We start from the raw sequence: 24,515 nt of genomic DNA, 5'->3' as shown, positions 1-24,515 counted from the left end.
CCATGTTCTGAGTTACCACAGAGGACAGACTTACCAAGTAGCTTGACAATTATGTAACATAGGTCCCTATTTTTTCCATTCTCCTGTAATGGTTTCCTTAGTTCCTGTCAACTGCATAGTAGCTGCATAGTAGAAGCACTACAGAGGCACTCCACTTCTAGGTACTGATTTCTGTATTAGCCAATATTGGATGCATAACGAGCAAAGTCAAAATCTCAATGGCTAAAACAAGTATATGGTTTTCTTGGTGCTTTGGGTTTCCTTGGCTCCAGGTTGAGGTTGGATTCAAGTCTGCTGCATGTTCCCTTATTCTCCTTGGTCCAGTGGCTTCCTTTCTTCTCATAAGGCCTTAGAAGAGAAGGTGGTCACTGTCACTCCTGCCCCGCTTCTATTGTCCAAAGCATATCACATGGCTAAACTCCAAATCAATGGATGCAGAAATTATGCTCTGACTATTCTACTGCCTTGCAAGTCCCATGGCAGAAAGAGGAGAAGAATTGAGACAAATAACACAATTTATAATGCATTTCAGTATGTATCTTTGTTCTAATATAATTGTTTAATGTATTGTTATCCCCAAAGCCTTCAAGTAAAGTTGATATCACAGGATCATTCCATGGCTTTGAATATTCCACACTCTACCAAGAGTCCCTCAGGAGTACATTTTGTCCAGTTTGAAAAAAATGAGGGATTCATAAAACTGTACCTCAAGCATATTAGAGGGACAGGGACCTTTCAGATCCCTCTTAGTAAGAATTATCTAACTCTATGACCGTGAATTGGAGACAATGAATGCAAACTTTACCCAATTTGCAATTTTATGTTAGGCTGGCCTGAATCAAATTACAGTTGTCCCTCAGTTGCAGTGGGGGATTGGTTCCAGGACCCCCCAGTGAATACCAAAATCCACAGATGCTCAGGTCTCTGATATAAAATGGTGTAGTATTTGCATATAACCGTTGCGTGTCCTCTTGTATACTTTTAATTACCTCTAGATTACTTATAATATTTAATGCAATATAAATGCTATGTAAATAGTTATTAAACTGTAGTGGTTTAGTTGTATTATTTTTTTATGACTGTACTGCTATTTTTTGTTGTTTCTTTTTATGAATATTTTTTGATCCACAGTTGGTTGAGTCCACAGATGTGGAACCTGTGGATACAGAAGGCCAACTCTATGTCACATCACAAATGCGGCTTCCTGTGCTAATCCCTGTCTTTCTGCAACAAAATTATGAGGACTGAGAATGAATGTGAGAGAAAGTCTTCCTTTGAAAATATCTACAGACTGCTGCCTACACGCATTGTGCAGTGTACAATACATGAATGTAGTGTCCTTTTACTCCTTAATTCATTCAACAAATATCTTCTGTGATTCTGTCATGCACCAGATTCAATGCTAGTGACTAGGTATGTATGAATAGAGTCTTTAACAGAGGTGGTCTAGGGACCCTGAGTGCCCCTGAGAAATTTTCAGGATGTCTTTACAGATCAAACTATTTCCACAATAATACTTAAAAGTTATTTGCATTGCCCATTCTTTCATGATCACAGAGTGAATCCATCATCTGTTATGCCAGATGTTAAAAAGGTTTCCAAAAACGTAAAAAAGGGCCAGGCACAGTGGCTCCCACGTGTAATCCAAGCACTTTGGGAGACCGAGGCGGGTGGATCATGAGGTCAGGAGATTGAGACCGTCCTGGCTAACCCAGTGAAACCCCGTCTCTACTAAAATTACAAAAAATTAGCCGGGCGTGCTGGCAGATGCCTGTAATCCCAGCTACTCGGGAGGCTGAGGCAGGAGAATGGTGTGAACCTGGGAGGTGGAGATTGCAGTGATACAAGATTGCGCCATTGCACGTGCTCCAGCTTGGGCGACAGAGCGAGACTCCGTCCCCCGGCCCGCCCCCCAAAAAAAGTCACCCTTCTTACTCGTTTTTGTTTTTTAAAGAAATACCATCATTTTTATTTAAAAATATGGTACTTATGTTCATATGTAATAATTTTGTTATTTATTCACTTTAATTAACAAAACTTATACATATTTATCATGTACAACTTGTTTTGAAAAAAGTATACATCACGAAATGGCTAAATCAAATTAATGCATGCATTACCTCACATCTTGTGTGTGTGTGTGTGTGTGTGTGTGTGTGTGTGTGTGTGTGTGGTAAGAATCCTTAAAATCTACTCTCTTAGCAATTTTTAAGAATTCAATATATTGTTATTAACTACAGTCACTACATTATGCAATAGATCACTTGAATGTATTCCTACCTAGCTGCAAGTCTGTATCCTTTGATCAACATCTTCCCAACTCTTCTCATCTTGTTGTTTTTTAAGTGAATTAATTAGTAAAAAAACACTTTTAACTGTTCACAAAACCTCTTATTGTTATCTTGAAAATATTTTAAAGGTGGTTTGCAAACTTTTAAGTCATAGGAAACTTTACACTCTTAAAATGTTTTGAGGATACCAAGGAGAGCTTTTGTTTATGTGGGTTCGCTTTATCAATATTTACCACAATGGAAATTTAAACTGTGAATATTTAAATATTTAAGTGTTTCTTTTTTTTTTTTTTTTTTTTTAAAGCAGCATGGATCCTTCCCATTCAGAACTTTCATCAAATTATCTGTAGGCTGTCCAGCAGTACCCACTCCTTTGCCATCTGTCGTGGGGGCTAGAAACTTGAGAACTCCATTTTCTAGAATGCTCTGCCAGGAGGGCTCCAGATTCGTTTCTCCCAATAAGAAGCATTCTCACAAAGTTTGGAAGACAGGCAGAAGCCAGATTGTTGTTCCATGGGCAGGCGTCTGGGATTTAGCAGATGTGGAATTTTTTTAGCACTTTAAGGCGTTCCTATAATGACTGGTTTCAGAGATTCATAAAACTATAATTATAACCAATAGTTTCCTGGGGTCTCTGAAATTTCCTGACCCTCTTAAAGCTAGTAGCAAATTTACATTTTTTCTCCTCCCACCCTTTCAACATTTCTTTAATCATTGAATTCTATGATTTATATCTCTTTCTGCTTAGAATAACTAGAGAGTTTATGTATTTCTGAACCATCTTACTTTGTAGTTGGAGCATCAGAGAAAGACCAAACAAACAAATAAATACGCAAAATACATACAAACCATATGATGTACAAGAGAAATAAAATTGAGTGTCATAATATAGGCTTCATTTTAGGTTTTAAGATGTATTAAAACACACCCTAAGTATATGAGAACTATACAGTGTCAGCCCGTTTACTTACATTAATAATTATGTATCTGTTTTTGATATTCTAAGAAAGCATGTGGTTTGTTTTTCAAGATGCAAGACACCATAAAATAAAATCAGAAAATGATATTGGGAAAATGACATTGACTTTTAAGAAATTAACACCAGTGTTCCTTGTCACAATGATTTGTGAATGTGTTATAAAATTTTACAGACTCTTACCATATGGAAATGTTTTACACAGAAATTCTTGGCAACATGATTTAGAATCTCATTACGTAATACTTTGATATAAAACACTGATTTGCTGATGTGATTAATTAAAAAGCACAATTTTCATTAATTTTTATTTTAATTTCTGAACATTTTTCTATTTCATTGACTCTTCTGGAAAAATTAGCATAATCTAAGTTATATGAAGCATAACTTCCAACAGTTGGAACAGAAACTTCAGATTGCAACAACAAAACATATTGTACCTCAGCTTTGCAGAAATAAGCAACATTCACCATTGTGGAGGAGGAGAAATGTCTTTTCCTCACTCATCCTAGGTACATGGAGGAGGCTTCTATAACGGAAGACAAATGAATAAAAGAAAAAGCACACAAATGTATTTAATGTAAGTTTTATGTGATGCAGGATATTTCATAAAGAAATGGAGACCCCAACATGTGTAAAACTATGTATTTTTTATGCTAGCTTTGGTAAAGAAGTGGATAGTCATGGAGAAGTATGATTGGACAAAGGGGTATGATCTAATGGTGATAAACTAGGGGAACTTAGCAAGGCCTGTGTGTTCAGATTCTTCTTGGCCTCTCTGTAGCATTCCTTCCCTCTGAATATAGAGAGGGTCACCTGTCACATGAGAGTCTTTAAGACGGAAGATCAGAGAGACTTTTCTGCTTCTGTGGTTTTCTTAATGTCCTTCGGATTAAAATACTCAATATTCCAAGGTGTCATGTTTTGGGGTAGCAGTTCCTGTACCCCCATTACTTTTAATTTGGGATTTTAATTTAGGAAGACTATGTGATATCATAGAAAGAAATTTGATGTCAGAACTACCTTCAAATAACTAAGTTATTTAACAAGTAATTTACATCCCCTTTGTTCTATAGACCTAAGAAAACAAGAGTTTAGGTTCATGGGAGGCTAATTCTACTGCACACACAAGTAACTGCACATTGTTTCACCTTTTTGAGCCTCTTTTCTAGTCAGAAAAAAAAAAAAGGAGTGACCGTTCTTACCTGCTTTAGCAAGGATTAAACCAAGAAATGAATGGCAAGTGCCTTGGTCAGATCTAGCACAAAGTAGACACGTAAAAACAGTAATTTTCTCACGCATCCCACTTGAAGGACATGGGTGCAGGCTGTGGGAGAGAGTTGATCCTGTGTCCCCGTTTTTATGGCATCATATTTGATGAAGCTTATGAAAGGTAAGGAGTTGGGTGTGTTGCAAAAGTATCTTCATTGAGATTAGTTCATTGGTTATAAACAAGGCAGAGAGAGGAAGAGAACTATTTGATTAAATGTATTCTCTTCTAACCTCCAAGGTAAGTCATGCAACATGTATCCTAACCAAGCAAGGGCTAGAAAAAGCCTCACACAAGTTAAGGGATTGGATTTTCAATTTTCATCTTGCTATTTGTCAGTTCTGCTTAAATCTTTCCCTTTTCTATTTCTTTTCATGAAGGCCTTAAAAATCATTTTTATCTCTTTCAGCAAAATAATATCCTTCACCATTAAATTATTAATGTTAATAATCTTTTCAAAATGAGGTGGATTTTTATTCACGTTCAATGAAAAAATTCCACACCCTTCTCCTAATTCAGTTTCTGTGGGTGCTCCTCCACTCTTCTAATGATTAGTCATATCTTTGGGTGCTGGGAGAGAAAAAGAGATTTCCTAAAATATATTTTAGGAAAGCATGCACTTTGTTTTTTTCTGATTTTTTTCAAAGTTGGCATATCTGTTTAAAGTACCGCTAGCTTTGCAAAAATGTTAAATTACCATAGGAAGAGGAGAGTCATGAGCAAATAAAAACTTAAGGAACTGTGCTTTAATATTTTTAAATTGCTGGTCTGTGACATCTTTACAAAGAGTCCTAATTAAAAAATAAATTGACTGACTGTCTTAGGGGTTGACAGCCAGAGAGGGAGGAAAGGGCTATAGAGGAAGAAAGTGGGTTATAAGAGTATAGAATTCTAGAGGTAGAAAGAACCTTGGAGAACAACCTAATATCCCAAATCCTTCATTTTATGAGTGAGGGAATTGCAGGCAAGTGAGATAAAGAGACAGTATAACTTGGAACCTGCCCTTAGAAATTACAGAGTTACAATTGGCTTTGTCTACACATGCAAAGCCAAGTGTGAAATGGTGCCCTTCTGCTTAAATGACGTTTAGAGCCAGGATTGTCAACTTCTGCATCCATGTTGATTGGGTTATCAAACTAGTCGGGTATTTTCCTAATCTCTGCTAAAAGTCATGCTTTGCAAACCCAGTCTGTGAGTCTGCAGCAAAATGCAGCTCAGGCCCTGCTCCCATGCAGCCACTTGAACAGTTTTTAGCGTTGTACGCATGATTGTTCAGTTTTGTGCTGAGACACTGTTTTCCTGCCATCCTGTTTCCGTTGGCTTCTCTGTTCTTTTATCATGAAGCCCGTCATCTACTGGCTAAGCACTCAGGTATGCATAGCCCTGAGTTAAGTGGTTAGTGGGAATACAAAAGTACAAGCCAAGGTCCTGAAGGAGCTTGTTCTCTAATTAAGAAATAAATGGATGGATGAAGAAGTGAGATCATGGATCCTGTACTTGCAAATGTAATATATTCAGTGCTGTGATTCAGAAAAGGGAGTAAACTCTATACACCACCCTGGATTTGAACTGGACTATAAAATGGGATAGGTTGTAGATATATGTTCACATATTCAGATATCTACATAGATTTTATATCTAGATATTCATATATCTAGAACTTATCTATCTGCATTTCACGTATATATCAGTATATCACAACCATGACATATGATATAGTTATATGAAGCAGACAGGGAATGGCATTCTAGAGAAGGTGATAGCATGCACACATACTTTAAGTTGGTAATAAACACCACATATCCCAGTGTCAGATAGGACAATAATCTGTTGGGGGCAGGGGGATTCATGATAGGAAGTAGCTGGTTGGGTATGTTTTAGGAGAACTTGACTTGGCCGAGTAGTTTATCCCATTAAATATATCCCATTAAATATAGCAAGCCTGCTCATTATAAGGCTATGAGTAAGTCAACTTTTCATAGTGGAGAGTAGAGAACATAAATTGTCTTGCAATCCATTAATATTATGACATGATTACCTGGTTGCCCCCCAAAACCCATCATTTTGTGGGCTTTCCTCTGGTAAAATTACTTTTCCGACTCTGCGACACCATAAAAGAATACTCCCCAAACCACAAAACTGAAACAACTAGTGTGCTTTGGGTTTTGCTACCCATCTAGATTTACAAGTCTTCTTTTTATTGGTAATTCATTGTGGAAATTACTTTGGCAAATATGTATTCAGAAGTCCATTCAAAAAGGAAAAACTCACTAAGTGAAGAAACTGAAAAGTTAATGCAGCTCACAGAGTAGCCAAGAAATGGAAATGGTGAGGCTTGAACTTCAAGTAAAGATATGTGTTTCATGTGATGGATCCAGAAGGAGATGCAATCCTTGCCTACGCCATTGCCATCTTTTCAAAGCCAAGAACAAGACCCAAGAGTATCAGGAGAGGGATGGAGTCTGACAAAGGCAAAGCAGCAGAAAGGAACTATTTAGAATATGCTCATGTCCTGATTTGAGGTTGAAGACTCCCCAGGATAAGAAACGTTTTAAACGATATATGTTTATCTGGCAACCAAGAAAGGCCAAAACAGGGCCATCTTTTTTATTTTTTTTATTTTTTATTTTTTTTGGAAGCCCTCATGGTGGGATAAGAAGGAACACATCCCAGCCAATGGTCTAAAAGGAACCTTCGAGGTCAGGCCCTGATTTGACACAGGGCCCCTCACACTGTCAAGCTGGTATCCCTGTTGGCCCCTACAAATGTACCAGGAGAGTTTCTGGGTTGTGACAGAGTCACACTATTTATCCTCCTCCACTGAGCTTGCAACTCTAGGAGGGACACAAACGGAGTGTGAGGGTGGCAGGAGGAAGAAGGACCAAACTCCCCCAACCAGCCAGATCAACTGAACCAACACTGTGGGACAATGGAATAAGTGATACCACCGCCAGCTTTACTTCATTCTTCTTTGCTTATATGTCATTTATGAGCCACTTGCAGTCACTTCTCCCCATGAATAAAGGTACTCTGATAGCTTCCTTTTTTTTTTTTCTTGAGATGGAGTCTTACTCTGTTGCCCAGGCTTGAGTGCAGTGGTGTGATCTCAGCTCATTGCAACCTCTGCCTCCTGGATTCAAGCATTTCTCCTGCCTCAGCCTCCCAAGTACATGGGATTACAGCGTCTGCCACCACGCCTGGCTAATTTTTGTATTTTTAGTAGAGATGGGGTTTCACCATGTTTACCAGGCTGGTCTCAAACTCCTGACCTCAAGTGATCCCCCCGACTTGGCCTTCCAAAGTGCTTGGACTACAGGCGTGAGCCACTGCGCCCGGCCTAATAGCTTCCTTTTTATCCCCACTGGTATAAGTTGACTAAATAGCAAATCTCGTGGACTTTCATGGTCTTCTCTCCTCTCTTGTTCTAGGCTATTGCTTAGTCCCCTCATCCTAACCAGCAGCAGTCAATACCTTCAGAAGCTCCAGGGAAGATATCTAGGAGACTAGCCAACTCTTTCAGATTTCCCAGAGTCCAAGAGTTTGGCTCTCTGTAGTCCACACTTTTTGTTTTTGTTTTTGTTTTCGTGTTTTCTGTTTTTGTTGTTGTTGTTGTTGTTTGAAACAGAGTCTCACTCTGTCCCCTAGGCTGGAGTTTAGTGACACAATCTCAGCTCACTGTAACCTTTGCCTCCTGGGTTCAAGGGATTCTCCTACTTCAGCCTCCCAAGTAGCTGGGATTACAAGTGCATGCCACGACGTCCGGCCAATTTTTGTACTTTCATCAAAAATACATTTGTATTTTTAGTGGAGACAGGGTTTCACCATGTTGGCCAGGCTGGTCTTGAACTCCCAACCTCAAGTAATCCACGTGCCTCAGCCTCCCAAAGTGCTGGGATTACAGGCATGAGCAACTACGCCTAGCCTATAGTCCACCTTTTGTAAGAGATGCTGAATTGGGATGAGTCTTCTAAGTGTGTCTAAGTCTCAGTTCAGGCTCCTAAACATTCGGGAGAACAGAGAAACGGTCCTGAGGTTGCAGGCCTTCCCACTTCTCCTGATGCAATGGATGGGAGCGAGTGCCAAGGCCTAGTGGCTACTCTAGCTCATGAGCAGATCTGGGGATCCCTAGAGGGAAAGAGGAGAATCTGAGTTATATAGAGTCATCTTTGGTCTAACCTGGTCATGACTGTGGTGTGTTCCTGACCTGGTTTAGAAACACCCTCACATTGACAAGCCTTTCTTGGTTTCTAAGCCACAAGTTGATGACTATCGAAGCTGAAAATGACCTCAATAATCTTTCAGTTGGCATTTTACACTTGGGTTGGGGTGTGGATGTGTGGGAGTTTGAGGGTTGGGGGTTAGGTAGCTGAGGACCAGGGACATCTGATGTAGAGGAAATCTCCTTGGTGCTGATTTTAGGTCCCAGGACAGTCCCGCAGCCCGACACCACTTTATCCATGGGACTATCGAGGTTGTTGGGTTCTCTGGATGGAGTCCTAACATCCCCCTTTTAAGCAGTTTACCTTTCTTTCTACCACCCAGGTCAAGCTTTGGAGAAATGCGACAGAAAGTCAAGGAGAATTTTAACTTTAAACTCAGCAGCCTTTCTTGAAGGTGTCACTGTGGAAGCCAAGATCATGTTTGAGATTGACCCTAAGGTTGATGGAACGTTTCTGAGCATAGTTCAGCATCACCCCACCAGGGGGCAGTAGGAAGCTGTGTGCACAAACCATTTCATCTTGACCAAAGTCAAATCCGAACCGTACAACCTTTTCTGTCCTTGAATCGGAGCTTCATTAAAACCCTTAGGCAACATTTCAAACTTTAAAACTGTAGAAACTTTTAGTGAATCTGGAAGCATTGTTAAGCGTAGGTTGGATTTTCTCTTCATAACCAATACAGGATTCAATTTTGCTGGGAGCATGTCATCATTTATTTTACTGTCTGAAATGGCTGTTTTTCACTGGTTTCAAGATCTGAAATATGAATGCATTATTTACAATTATGTAATACCCTTATCCTGAGCTGTAAAATAAAAGAAAAACTTGCTTTTCCGTGTCTTTTAAAGTGTTGCCTCCAATCCATGTTATTAAAATTTAAAAGAAGCCAAGAGCAGCATGGTAATAGCAGAGAACAGATTCACACTCAGATTCATTTTCATTTAGTGCTTGCCGTGTGCCAAGCATTGCCCTGGGAACTAGGGGTGCAGGGGTGGCTCCGGCCCTCGGGGAGATCATGGTCTCCTGGAAGATCCTACAAAATAACAGAAGAGCAAGTCCCTTATGCTCTGGAGTACTTAGACTGCTGCTCTTAGCTTTTAGGAAAACAGCTAATCAAATTGGTAAATGGGAAAAAGAAACACAATAGAATCTTTTCTGGAAAAATCACTGCTCAGGAAACCTGGCATGTTCATAATTGTAGAATTTGGGGTAAAAACCCCTCAAGCAAATTTCCTACTTTATCAATTCCATTACAGCCGATTATGGTGTGTGTGGATGTGTGTGTGTGTGTGTCTGTGTATGTGTGTGTTGTGTCTATATATAACAAAATTAGGTTAAATTAGGGTAAATAGCTTCCTTATTATTAAGAGAGCATTTTTTCCTTTCTAGTGGAGTTTTCATTATTTCCTAAGTAATATTTTCTCAGGTCAATTTTGCAAATGTAAGATACCTGGGAATAGATACAGGTGGAAGTGGCAATCCAAGGACAGTCTCATAAAAGCATTGAGAAGTTTGGAAGCACATTAAGTTTTTAGATTGAAACAGCAATAAAATAATGTCACTGTGTTATGAACCAGGTGCCGCCTGGCTGCCTGATGTGTCTTGATTCTAATTAGTTAAACAGTAAAAATGGAGCCCTTATTTTTTGGCAAGGTTAAGCGTATGTTTGAACATGCTCAGCACAAGACAGGGATTTACAAACTCTGAATCCTGGTCCCCAGTCTATTATTGACTTCGGGAAAGCCAGTTCACCTCTTGTTTCTTATTTCTCTTGAGTAAAATGCAAGCCATGAAACGGTCCCTCTCCCTGGGGTACCGTGATGAATGTCACAGATGATGGAAATATGCTTTGCAAATTCAAACTGGGATTGAAATACTGGTGCGAGCCCACAGCAAAGACGTATGTGTCTTGTTTCATAGAGAAGCTACCCCCCGCCTCCCTTTTTTGCCCACTTCTAGCCTCTGCTTATGCCTAGAAGCACCAAGACCATTATTCAGCCATTTTTGCCCTTAAACAAAGCAAATGCAGTCATTTCAAAGATATTCAGAAAGCATCTTGCCTTGATGCTGTTCAGGAAGCAGGAACCATGAAAATCAAGTTATTGTAGTGGCGCTTATGCCCCTTCTTGCCTCGCATTGACAGGGAAGGTATAGCATTTGGGAACCATAAGGGCAAAATGGATTTTTGATATAAAAAGGAGACAATTTCTCCATGCAGAAAGGGCAGCATTGGGCTGATAATTCCTTGTGGTGGGTTTTTCTTCCCTAGACAGCAAACACAACAGCAGACAGCAGGCTGTTGTTTTATTTTTTAATGTGTATCCAACACCTGTCACAGTGCCTGGCTCACCTTAGCCCTACAGTAAATGTTTGCTGAAAGAATGGTGAGAGAAAAAAATCCACTGGTTCACTTGAAACTGCTGACTGCCATACCAAAGTACTTGAAAACTGCATTTTCCATGAAGATCGTAAGTCATAAAACAACCATGAAATATTCGGAACTAATGCTAATCCATTCATATCTGAATTTGTGTACAAAATTATGAAATTTTAATATATGTTTAAAGGCTTTTGTAAATATGAACTTTAACTTTGATCTTTATTGTTTTTAGTAGATTTTTCTATAAGCCTGAGTTCCCACAGTTCAAAAGAATGAAGAGAGATGCTAGTTTACCCTTGTATTGTGGAATTTCCAACAATACTTAACTGGCTCACAGGGGAAAATGTGATTTCAGTCACATGGTTTTTATTCTTATTTACTCCTGAGCATCCCCGGTATTTTAAAATGTAGAGGCATAAAGAGGAGATACAAATACCTTCAAAACTCACTGTTACTTCTTAGAAGCCCAGGATGACTTGAGAATTGAAAAACGGTACAGTTTCCTGATCTAACCTGTTTCAAAGGTGATTCCCAAGTCTCTTCTATGAAGGATTTATACTGGGATTTCAACAGTTTGTGCTTCTTGTGTTCTTTAAGGAAGAAGCAGCCACATTTCATGATTCCTACGGACTTGCAGAAAGTTCTACCGTGAAAGAAGGATAAAAGAACTTAGTATTATTTTCAGGAGAAGAGTTACAACCTCCCACATTATCACATGTCCCCCCCAAAAAAGTATCATTGAAGGGAAAATTGATGCCCGCTTAAAAGAAAATAGAGTTTAAGGCCACTATGAAAAGAAATGCTTTAGTTTTTTAATTGCTTGGGTCCATATTCAATAAAGAGCTTTGCTAATCATTTTTCCTAATTACTTTGGCTAACTCATATTTGATGGGAAAAATATGTATTGTGAAAACTGCAGTGAAATGTAAGTTATTCTCCCATGTAATTAGTTTGTTCTGGGAGCTTATTTTTATTACAAAAATAATTTGTTGTAGGTAGCTACAGGAAGAAGCTCAAGCTGGAAGGTTTCAGGATAAAATTTTCTATGTGAAACCTTCTCTACCATGACAAGTCATTTTATTCCTTGGTATTCAAACATATACTTTACATCTAATTCTAGATAGACCTGGGTCTTTGACTGTCTGAAAGCATTTTGGTGGCCTTCTATCCACTGAGGGAATTAAAGGCTTGAGGTGTCAGGGCCCTGTATATTCTTTCAAAGAACCTATTTCTGGGGCCCCGTTTCCCTTTCTTACTTGGGTCTCCCTCTCAGTGCCAATTCAGTTATATGAGAGGTGTAGGGAATGGTGGAGGTTGCAAGAAGGGCAGAGCCATGCCCATACCTGAAGTGATTTCTCCAGGGGACGTTGGTTTTGTTCATGGCTCCCTGAAGCCAGGAGGTGTGGAAAAGGGGGCTTTTTTTTTTTTTTTCCAAAACCAATCTATCTGCCTGTTCTCCGAATCCCATTTATACCAACTCCCCAGGAACATCCTCTCAACTATTTTCAATTTTACCCTCCGTTTGGCTCTTTCTCCTTTGCTTTCAAACATTAGTAAATTCATTTATATTTTTAAAAAGAAGAAGAAGGAAAAAAAAAGGCTTAACCTTAGCAAAGTCTTCAAACAAATATCCTTTCCTTGGTGCGTTTATTTCTTTGTGATCTCCTTCCTGACTCATGTACTTTGCAGTCTGGCCCCATCCTAAAATATCTTTATTGTTAAGATTTTAACTCAATAAAATCAAACCTCAATGCAGAAAAAAACCCCAAGAGATTATCTGGTCTGCATCCAAATCTTCAGTCATCAGTGGCCATGCACTCCCTGCAGAGAACAAATTTCCAGGACCCCGTTTCTCATTCCTGCCTCTCCCTTGCTCTCAATGCTAATTTGAATACATGGGAGGCCAAAGGAGAGCGAGCAGTGCCCGACCTGGGGTGATTCCTCAATTTGCAGACAAGGCACAAGGGCCAACAGCCAGAGGACACTGTGTACTTGGATAAATCTTTTGGTGTTTTCTCATGCTCACCAATCTTTTCACCATGTTTGATACAGTTAAAAAGGCCAGTTCAATTTCCATGACACTATATTCTGAATTTCATTCTGAACAACAGGAGAGAATTAGTTGGGGAAACTGGGCACTTACAAAAGGTCTCGCTGATTCTATGGCTCAATGGAGAATTCTCATAACCAGAAGACCTTGGCATTGCGTTGAAAATACTTTGATTCTGTGAGCAAAAACGCAAGCGTGATTGGTATTGAACACGGTTACTGATTTAAAAACAATTCAAAGCTGAGTGTACATTCCAGATTTAATGTTTGACTATGGTTCTTCATTTAGAAATATTTCAAGAGTGCCGGGCGTGGTGGCTCACGCCTGTAATCCCAGCACTTTGGGAGGCCGAGGCGGGCGGATCACAAGGTCAGGAGATCGAGACCACGGTGAAACCCCGTCTCTACTAAAAATACAAAAAATTAGCCGGGCGCGGTTGTGGGCGCCTGTAGTCCCAGCTACTCGGGAGGCTGAGGCAGGAGAATGGCGTGAACCCGGGAGGCGGAGCTTGCAGTGAGCTGAGATCGCGCCACTGCACTCCAGCCTGGGCGACAGAGCGAGACTCCGTCTCAAAAAAAAAAAAAAAAAGAAAAAGAAATATTTCAAGAGAGAAAGAAGGCATTGTAAAAGTTACAGCACAACAGACAGTATATTTAGATACATATTCAAATATTCAGACTAGATCTCTATCATTGGGATAGCTTTATATTAATATTTCTGAAAATAACTATCACTAAAAATAGCCATATATAGTTTTTTTTCTGCTTTTCTTCTGGGCACTGTTACATAATTTATAAGAAAACAACTGCCTTTTAAAACGAGAATACAAATAAAGTGGGTTGCATGGTTGTATGTATATTTGGTGGTGGTTGCTTTGTTTAGTCTGTCGGTTGATTTGAATTAGAAAGATTCAAAAGAACAGGGTGAAACCTGTGTGTTTGCCCCAGGGAGGGTGCCTCATTGCAAGAATCAGGACCTGGAATAGGAGACAGAGAACTCACTGACTCTTGAGTAGCTGGAGGCAGTGTTAGACCCTGGCAGCCCCAAGTAGGCACTGGCAATTAAGGAGCAGGAGCAATGTGGCCAGGGCACCACCACTGTCATCTCTTGCCACAAGCCACTCCCACACTGCTGCCATGGCTACTTCTACCCTTCTCATCATCCTGAGTCCTTCCCTCAGGGTTTAGAGTACAGCCCACATTACCCACCTGGACACTGGTGGCCAGGGATGGTGCAGAGATGGGGAAGGCAGAGGGAAACATCTGAGAAGGGTCTTACCCTTTCCACTTAGATTAAGGGATAAGGGGATAGATTCTCTGACATGGCAGAGAATTTCCCAATAATGCAAAGGAGTTTTGAATGGTGGACTCTCCCCGCAATATTCAGTATAGAGGGGGAAATGTATTAGAACACTCTAACTAATAAAAACTTCATGTGCCCTCTATTGATTTATTAAGATTACTGTAGTGATCCCTCCCAAGTGATCCCAGCACTTTGGGAGGCCAAGGCGAGAGGATCACTTGAATCCAGGAATTTGAGACCAGACTAGACAACACAGCAAGGCCCCGTCTCTACTAAAAATTAAAAAAAAAAAAAATAACTGGGCATGTTGGCACAAGCCTGTAGTCTCGACCACTCAGGAGGCTGAGTGGGAGGATCACTTGAGCCCAGGAGTTTGAGCTTGCAGTGAGCTGTGGTTGCACCACTGCAGTCCAGCCTGGGTGATAGAGTAAGACCCTATCTAACAAACAAAAAAAGATTACTGTAAATCTCGTAAAACTGTTGGAAGCATGGTTCATATATTATCATACTTTCTGGCATTGTATACTATTAAAATCCAACTCAGTAAAAGTATACCTTTATATAACTAGCGATATGGTTTGGTTGTGTCCCCACCCAAATCTCATCTTGAATTATAGTTCTCATAATCCTCACATGTCGTAGGAGGGAGCAGTGGGAGGTAATTGAATCATGGGGGGGCAGTTACCCTCATGCTGTTCTAGTAATAGTGAGTGATTTTTCACAAGATCTGATGTTTTTTTAAGGAGTTTTTTCCCATTTTGCTCGGCACTTCTTCTTGTTGCCACCATGTGAAGAAGGAAGGGCTTGCTTCCCCTTCTACCATGATTGTAAGTTTCCTGAGGCTTCTCCAGCCCTGCGGAACTGTGAGTCAATTAGATCTCTTTCCTTTATAAATTATCGAGTCTCGAGTATGTCTTTATAGCAGTATGAGAACAGACTAATGCAATTAACATCAAACATTGAGGAACACAATGTGTATCTTGTAGGTCTGATGTCATTTCTGTGCCATGCAGTATCCTGGGGCACAAATGGTGATTTGAACAGTTGTGGAAATCCAACTGGCTTTTTAACTGTACCAAACACGGTGGAAAGATTGATGAGCATGAGAAAGCACCATCAGATTTATTCAAGTACACACCTTCCTCTGGCTGTTGGATGCCATTTCTTGTTTACAAATTGGGGATTCACCCCAGCTTGAGCACTGCTCGCCCTCCATGGGCCTCCTGTGTGTTCAAATGGGCACTGAGGGCAAGTGAGAGGCAGCAAAGAGAAACAGCATTCTGGAAATTGGTTGTCTGGGGAAAAATGTGTGGCCTCTGAGGCCTGAACTTTTTAATGAAGACCAGATAATCTCTTGGAGTTCTTCAGTACCTTGAGGTTTGATTTTGTTGGGATATTGTAGAATGGGGCCAGACTGCAAAGTAAACACACACACACACACACACACACACACACACACACACGCAGAGCTGCTTTTGTTGCCAATGTGAGTATATTTTAATTGAAATGTTGCTCTACTTATAATTTTAACTAATAAGGCTCATCTTACATAATATAAACACTGTCTTTATGTAATAATTGGAGTTACTTATATACTATTTTCCTGACCCCATTCATTCATACATCTGCCATGCTTTGTATTCTTAATGTCTGTCACAGATCAGCCATTCGGTGAGTTCTTATTAAATAAATGATCAAACTGAACTATGCGACAAATATTATTTCTGGTGTGAGGAACACAAAATGAGTAAGGCACAGGTCTTCCCCAAAAGAGTTCAGATTCTAGTGCAGAAGATAGAAAGTAAACAAGTATTTCAGTGATGTAAGATATGCTATAATAAGAGATACATGAAAATATTCTTAGCATTTATTGAGCCTTTACTGTGTACGAGGGAGGTTACTGTATGGTTCACAGATATTTATTTTATTAAGACAACTAAATGGCATATGTGTATTTTTATTACCATCGTTGTCATTTCCATTTTATACATGAGGAAACAGTCTTTGAGAGGTGAACTGATCTAGAAAGTGGTGATTTGAATAGGAAGGTTAGAAAGAATAGGATGGAGGCTCTGTTTGCACCAAAGTGCTTGATTGTAAGAAACAGAAGTTCGCCTGAGCGAGGGGAATGTCTAAACTCAAACCCTGACCCTCTCATCTGGAGTGCACACTCTTGGCCACTACCTCATGCCATACTTTAGCAAGGAGGAGTTTGCTATGGTTTTTACAGAAGAAACAGTGCTGCCCTGGCATCTTGCAGGCAGTGTAGGTGATTTTTCAGGCAGATACTGGACATTCCAGACAGAGGGTGTCACAAACCACACACCTGGAGTCATGAGAGAACATAGTTGAATAAGCAACTGCCAGTAGTTCAGCCATGAGTTGGGCATTGGATCCCCATGGGGGCTGTGATAGGAGATGAGGCTGGGAAAAGAAACCAAGAGGCAAGCAGCTGATGCAGACTGTGGTGAACAATCTCGTGGGGCTCTCAGGGCTGTGGATATTATTCTCAGGAAAGTGAAGAGCCACAGAAGGAGGTGAGATGAGCAGATTTGTGGCGATTGCCCTCAATGCTCTTACCGCCTAGTTCTCCTTACTGCTGATAACTAGCAACTTCTAGTCAGGGCCACAGTCACTTGTGGTTCTTTCCAATTCATTCTCAGTCTCCTCTCTACACAGGCATAGGTTGTCCAGGGCTGGGCCTGGGTCAGTTCCAAGTCTCAGGTCACACGTTTTACTCAGATTGCCCCCTCCTCTAACCGCAGAGGCACTTTTAGAATAATCCAGAGACCTTGCCTCTCTCCTTCCTTGCCAGAATTGCTCCTGCTGTTCCAGGTCTCCTCAGACTCCTGGTGGGCCCACCAGAGGCTCTGACAGGGACCTCTGCTCCATCCAACTTCAGACGTTACCCTTGCTTCACGTTAAACCAGCAATAACTAGAAATTAAATGCATTATTTAATAAGGACAAAATTAACCCAAACCCCTCTCTTTTATACCCTTCAAATAGTATTTTATTTTATTTTATTTTATTTTGGTAGTTTTGAGGGTACCGGTGGTTTTTGGTTACATGGATAAGTTTGTTAGTGGTGATTTCTGAGATTTTGGTGCACCTGTCACTCAAGCAGTGAACACTGTACCCAGTGTGTAGTCTTTCATCCCTCACCCCCATCACACCCTTCCTCTTGAGTCTCCAAAGTTCATTATATCATTCTTATGCCTTTGCATCCTCATTGCTTAGCTCCCAAGTTGTAAGTGAGAACATATGCTATTTGGTTTTCCATTCCTGAGTTACTTCACTTGGAATAATGGTCTACAACTCCAACCAGGTTGCTGCAAATGCCATTATTTTGTTCTTATTTATGGCTGATTAGTATTCTATGGTGTATATATTCCACATTTTCTTAATCCACTCACTAGATGATGGGCACTTCTGGTGGTTCCATATCTCTGCAATTGTGAATTGTGCTGCTATAAACATGTGCATGCAAGTTTTTTTGTTTTTGCTTTTGTTTTTTTGTTTTGTTTTGTTTTTCATTTTGGGTAGATGCCTAGTAGTAGGATTGCTGGATTGATTGGTAGATCTACTTTTAGTTCTTTAGGGAATCTACACGCTGTTTTCCATAGTAGTTGTACTAGTTTACTTTCCCACTAGCAGCATAAAAGTGTTTCCTTTTTACCACATTCACGCCAACATCTATTATTTGTTGATTTTTTAATTATAGCCTAGCCATTCTTGCAGGAGTAAGGTGGTATCTCATTGTGGTTTTAGTTTGCATTTCCCTGATAATTAGTGATGTTGAGCATTTCTTTTACCTTTTTTTGGCCTTTTGTCTCTCTTCCTTTGGGAATTATCTGTTCATATCCTTCAAATAGTATTTATTTAACTCTGAATATCATCAACTGTTTCACAGTTGATGAAATTGCACGTTACTTTCTTGCATTTCTATCTATTGTATGCAGCCAGGTTGAATTTCTCAAATGAGAAAATCGGACTGGTTGCCAGGGGACCAGTAGGAGAAAGTCTGTTGCAAAAAGCGATGGGTTTCATAATCGCTTTACTCACAAATACTGTGCTGTCACAGGATAACTCTGATGATTTCAGGTGTCACTTTGAACCACAGAACTTTTTCTATAATTCTGCTACTGTAGTAATTTGCAGTAGTCAAACAGGAAAACTGTGTTCATTCAGACTCAGTGGTTTTCATATTCCTATTATTTCCAAAGTATTTTAATCTTTAAATAATTTGGAATTCAACTGATTTGAAGTTCATGTTTACGAAGTAAGCCCTCTCTTCCAAAATCTTACAAACTGGGTAGCAACATCCAAACTATTTCAGAGACCTTTTTATTTTTTATTTTAATTTTTATTTATTTATTTTTTGAATAGGAGTCTCACTCTATTGCCCAGGCTGGAGTGCAATGGCACGATCTCAGCTCACTGCAAACTCGGCCTGCCGGGTTCAAGCAATTCTCCTGCCTCAGCCTCCTAAGTAGCTGTGGTAACAGGCACACACCACCATGTCCAGCTAATTTTTGTATTTTAATAGAGACGGGGTTTCACTATATTGGTCAGGCTGGTCTCGAAATCCTGACCTCATGATCCGCCCACCTCAGCCTCCCAAAGTGCTGGGATTACAGGCGTGAACCACAGCACCCGGCCGAGGGCTTTTTATTTTATTCAAAGACAAGATTTTTCAGGTTAAGCCAAGTGGTCTTGATATACTCATCTTTTTTTTTTTTTTTTTTTTTTTAACAACCACAGACTGATTGCAAATATTCTTATTCATTCATTATAACAAAATTCATTAAGAGGCCGGGCGCGGTGGCTCACGCCTGTAATCCCAGCACTTTGGGAGGCCGAGACGGGCGGATCACGAGGTCAGGAGATCGAGACCATCCTGGCTAACACGGTGAAACCCCGTCTCTACTAAAAAATACAAAAAAAAAAAACTAGCTGGGCGAGGTGGCGGGCGCCTATAGTCCCAGCTACTCGGGAGGCTGAGGCAGGAGAATGGCGTGAACCCGGGAGGCGGAGCTTGCAGTGAGCTGAGATCCGGCCACTGCACTCCAGCCTGGGCGACAGAGCGAGACTCCGTCTCAAAATAAAAATAAAAATAAAAATAAAAATAAAAATAAAATTCATTAAGAATTACTTTATTTGTGTAAAAATAATAAAACTATATTTAGAACTATATTCTAATATACTTTTCAGTTACCTCCCCCAATTAGTCTGAATTCTCCAGATTTTAAAGAATTTTGCTTACTACAAAGAGATCCAAGCAATGAATTATTATTGCTAATTACTTCTTAACAAGATCCAGTGACCGGCAAATAACTCAAGATGTATTTTCATGTCCTGTTGCATGGTGCAACAGACAACTGTGCATGCACAAATTGTCTGCCTTCTCATATATAACTTTCTCAGAGTGCTCTTTTCTTCTCTCTCACATGCAAAAAGGGGAAAGGAGAGCAAAACTATAGCGATTGAGGCAAAGATTTGGGGGAAGAAGAGCAGAAAAGATGAATACAAACATTTGGAACAGGGATAGAATTGGGCCAATCTAGTAGGAAGGAAGGGCTGTGAGCTGTGGAACCAGGGGTGACCAGAAGCCTTGTTTGGTGTCCTGGAGGACCAAAGTGGGAAGGTTGGACAACGGGACTCAAGGAAAAGAGAGGGATGGTGGGAGCAGCTTAGAACTTTTTGTCCCAAACAGTAAACTTATTCACATAGAATTGCAAACTATTACATGTACAGAAAGAGAGTAGACGTGGAGAGAATGGGCTACAGAGTTAGGCTGACTGGGATTTGGGATCAGGCTTCCGCCACTTACAAAGTGATTTTGGAGGCCGGGCGCGGTGGCTCAAGCCTGTAATCCCAGCACTTTGGGAGGCCGAGACGGGCGGATCACGAGGTCAGGAAATCGAGACCATCCTGGCTAACACGGTGAAACCCCGTCTCTACTAAAAAATACAAAAACCTAGCCGGGCGAGGTGGCGGGCGCCTGTAGTCCCAGCTACTCGGGAGGCTGAGGCAGGAGAATGGCGTGAACCCGGAAGGCGGAGCGTGCAGTGAGCTGCGATCCGGCCACTGCACTCCAGTCTGGGCGACAAAGCAAGACTCTGTCTCAACAGCAACAACAACAAAAAACAAAAAAACAAAGTGATTTTGGACAATGTATGTAACCTTTAAAAGCACTGGCTTATTCATTTGCAAGATTGGGCTAACAATGCCTAGCTGGTAGGACTGTCCTGAGGATAACATGAGATAATGTATGGGGAACAATGCTTGGCACTCAAGGTAAGCTAGTTATTGTCTGTATTATTTATACACATTTTTCAATTACCTCCCCTAATTAGTTCAAATTCGCCAGATTTGACCCTAGAAGTTTTCACTACAGAGACAGTCAGGCAATTGATTACTATTACAATTTTTCTAATAATAATTTGAAGCAATCAAAGCTATGTTTATGTCATTGGGCAAAATAATCACTCCTTGACCTGGTCACTGGTTTACGTAAGTGGAAGGATCCCAGACTTCGAAGTCAGACTGACTTGGGTTCAAGTCCTGAGACTGCTACTCACCAGGAAAATCATCTCAAATCTGGAAACTGGCTTTCCTTTATAGTAATGTGTGAGATCACTTCTACCTTTCTAGAGAATTGTTATTATTAAAAGTGGTCACAATGGATTTAGTGTGGTGCCTTGTTAAAGTGCCAGGTAGTTGGCATATTATAGTGATATTCAATTTTCAATATTTCACAGTGTTGATGTCATTCAGTGGCCACTTAGCGTGGTGAGTGAAGAAAATGTTGTCCTAAGTATTAAACAAAAGAAGAATTCAGAATAGGTAAGAATGTGTGCAAAGTTTTACGATGAAGTGGTCACAGAATCAACACTAGCACCTCGAATATAGATTAGCAGAGCTGGGACACTATTCTCTACTCATCAAGAACTCATACCTTCATTTTGTTGGTAAAGAAACAACCCAGAGATCGAATGGTTTCCCCAGGAACCTAGACTTCACCTGACATCAAGGCCACTCACCTCTCCTGGGTTATACGGTTTCAGTGGACCACTTTGATGCCCAAAAGAGCTTGAAAATAAAACTTTAAGTATGATAATATTCATAACTAACTGAACTCAGCACAAGAAATAATTTAAATTGTATGGACATAGCGAATATTTTAAAAGTAAAATAGCATGAGTATTTCAGGGTGAAAACTCAACAAAATGTTTGCGATATATTTCAATTGAGGCATAGTTCACAGTTTAATAGCCTGCCTACTAAATGATGGTCAAAACTCAATAGTGTGTTTGTGACATATTTTAAGTGTGTTCAATTACCTTTTTCCATACTTTTATCCATCATTTTCCTTCTCCTTAAAATATGTTTCTCAGGATCCTAAGAGGAGTTTATAGAAATAAATTTCTGTTGGGAAAAACACTGTTCAAACCAGTTGCCTTATTCTGTGAGCACCCAGTTGTCTGGCATCAAGTAAATCACTGCAGTTCCCAGAGCATAGAAATCTACCAAGCGCAAGGGAAGGTTTCCATGTCAAGTTCATTTTTCTGGGTCTCCTCAACAATCCCAAAACCCTCGTCCACAGAAGAGGTGCCTCGCAGACTCGTCCATAATTTTGAAATCTTTAGGCTTCAGAAATTCCATTTAGACAGAAACCTTTATGTTGGGCTATTCATATTCGCCAGTGGTCCAGCCTCTCCTACCTTTCCTTACTCCCATGACCATGACCACGTCTTGTTTGGCATGGCTGGGGGAACTGGGCATCTCTGTGCAGCAGGCTCTCGGAGTGACATAGCCATGGCCGCGGCACGTCACTCCCTAACAAAGGGATAAGAGAGGCGAGTCCGCGATGGTTCAGCTTTTCATTCACCCTCTCTGATTCTCAACTGGCCTCTCTTCATGTCCTTCCGCCCCCAACTGCCTACACCAACTCTTATTTTCATGATTGACTTAGTCGAGTGTGTTTACTTTCCTTTATAGCATCCGACTAATGTATTGGGGAAAATACTGGAAAACTGAAGTTAATTTGAACTCTAACTTTGGATAACTGTAAAGCCCTGTGTGTAATTACAAAGCATCCTGAACCGGGCTGTATATCATAGAGGTATTTTATTCTTCGCTTTTGCCTGCGCTTTTTTATTTTTATTTTTTAATCCATTTGAGTTTTTAATTACTCAGCAGTTCTGCAGTGGGAACAATTCCATTTTGACTTGTATTTTACAGATGGAGATCCTGGGGTCCTAAATTTGTGGCCGATTGCACTGTGTCCTGGAGACAGAGCGGAACCACAGCCCGGAGCCCCTGGGAATTGCCCCTGAAAGGCTGCATTACTTCTCTGTGCAGTCTTCCTCCTCCTGATTATTTTCTTTTTAGGTAAGGTCTATCTTTTTATTAAATCATAAAATGAGCATCCATCATCTTGACAGTGAATGAATTGTGAGCTAAAGGCCTATCTATAAAACTTGGCTTCTGTTCATTCCCTCTCTGAGCTCAGTGGAACAAAATGTCCAAATTGAACCTTGCGATCTTCCCACAGGTATTTGTTCTGATATGCAGCTGCTTTATTTTTTTAGTCATTCTTCCTTTGGTCTTGCGCATAGGGTTAGTGGCATATGTGTTATTTTTCAGACCACGTATTAGATCCATTTATATGCCTGTCTTTGTGTTCAGACTCTGGCTCAAAGCCATGATAATGACTAAAGATATGGAAAATGCTCAGAGAACATGAACTTTTTGGCAAAGGATATAGAGAACCATGTAGATACCTGATGACTGCCTATGTCTATGGAGGGAATAGAATGAATCAGAAATAAGAGTCCCTTTTGGGTCTGTCCAATTATATGATCTTGACCAAAGTTAGGATCCCACAAAAGGAGCACAATTAATTTTCCAGTTTCATTGAGATCCCTTTGCTTTCCCCAAATCAGCCTACATGAGTGGCCTTGAGTGTCTGGAAGGGTGAGATGACCCAATTCATCCCCAACTTTAGCGTATTCATTCAGCCTAAATTCTGTTCATAAATCCACCAGTTCAATATTTTATGCTAATAAAAGCTATTAGCATTTTGCATTTTCTCCCATTACAAAAGTTTTCATGCAGCCCTCATCATTCTGACGGCAAGATGTAAAATTTTGATATTTAATCCAAAGGAAGTTAGGAAATTAGATAGATAGATAGATAGATAGATAGATAGATAGATAGATAGATAGATAAATAGATAGATTTATCTTGTCTCAATACCATCTTCATTCAATTTGGTGTTTGGTTCAGTGAGCTGTATAAATCAGCACTCAACCACATCACAGAGGGATAGAAGGGCCTTAGACATCATGGTCAGAGAATCATTGTCAGGAAGCATTAAACTTAGCTTCCTCAATGTCAGAATGTTTGCACCAACTCTGACACAGAAAGTTCGCTGAGTGATGGCAAAAGTTCCCTGAGTGATGGTAGAAAGCTTGCAAAATAGTTTCTGAATTCAAGCAACCAAAGAGGCTGTATCCCCTCCTTCTGTAAAGTGACACTGTTGGTAGAAAACCATCACATGAAGGAGGGCATGCGGGTGCTGGATTTTGTGCAGCTAGAAAGCTGGTAGGTAGGTCCTGTTTAGTCTGTGCCAGAAGTCAAATAGGCTTCAGAAAAGGAGTTCAGGAGTCCTCTGAGCTCCCGGTGATTTACCCTGACTTCCCTTTGTAAGCATATGGATTCTATTTTCTGCTGTCTCTATAAATACTGTTGTGACTGTCTCTGCCAAACCAGCTACCTTTCTCACCCCAGGGAGAAGCCAGGGATCAGACATTCCTACGCTACCGCCCCATTAGACACTGCCGTAACACGAGGGAGCAGACCTGGCAGTCAATATGATGTGTGTATTTGGATCTTTAAAGAGCTAGGCTAAACTTAGAGTCAGCGGACTACCATAAATAACCTGTGTTCCTCTCTCTTTGTGTGGTTTGCCCTGGAATGCCTTGTGCTTTAGTGTTGTACAAGCAGCAAGAGATCAAAG

General features: G+C 40.4%; 1 protein-coding gene across 4 annotated transcripts in view; it reads left to right on the top strand.

The window, feature by feature from the left end:
• The window catches only part of LOC105480028 (KIAA1217 ortholog), a 910,528-nt gene that overhangs the window by 348,120 nt on the left and 537,893 nt on the right, over window positions 1-24,515 (top strand). For 2 of the 4 annotated variants that reach the window (XM_071070374.1, XM_071070362.1), the window contains exon 2: window positions 22,736-22,885. The exons of the other annotated variants lie outside the window; for them this stretch is intronic. The gene's annotated coding sequence lies outside the window, so the exon portion shown is untranslated. The remainder of the gene's footprint in view (window positions 1-22,735; window positions 22,886-24,515) is intronic. 4 annotated transcript variants of the gene reach the window in all.

The sequence above is a fragment of the Macaca nemestrina genome, chromosome 9 (genome assembly GCF_043159975.1).
Source record: "Macaca nemestrina isolate mMacNem1 chromosome 9, mMacNem.hap1, whole genome shotgun sequence".
In the NCBI taxonomy this organism is placed as follows: Eukaryota; Metazoa; Chordata; class Mammalia; order Primates; family Cercopithecidae; genus Macaca; species Macaca nemestrina.
The sequence above is the reverse complement of the archived record's forward strand: the minus strand, read 5'-3'. Positions and strand labels throughout refer to the sequence as shown.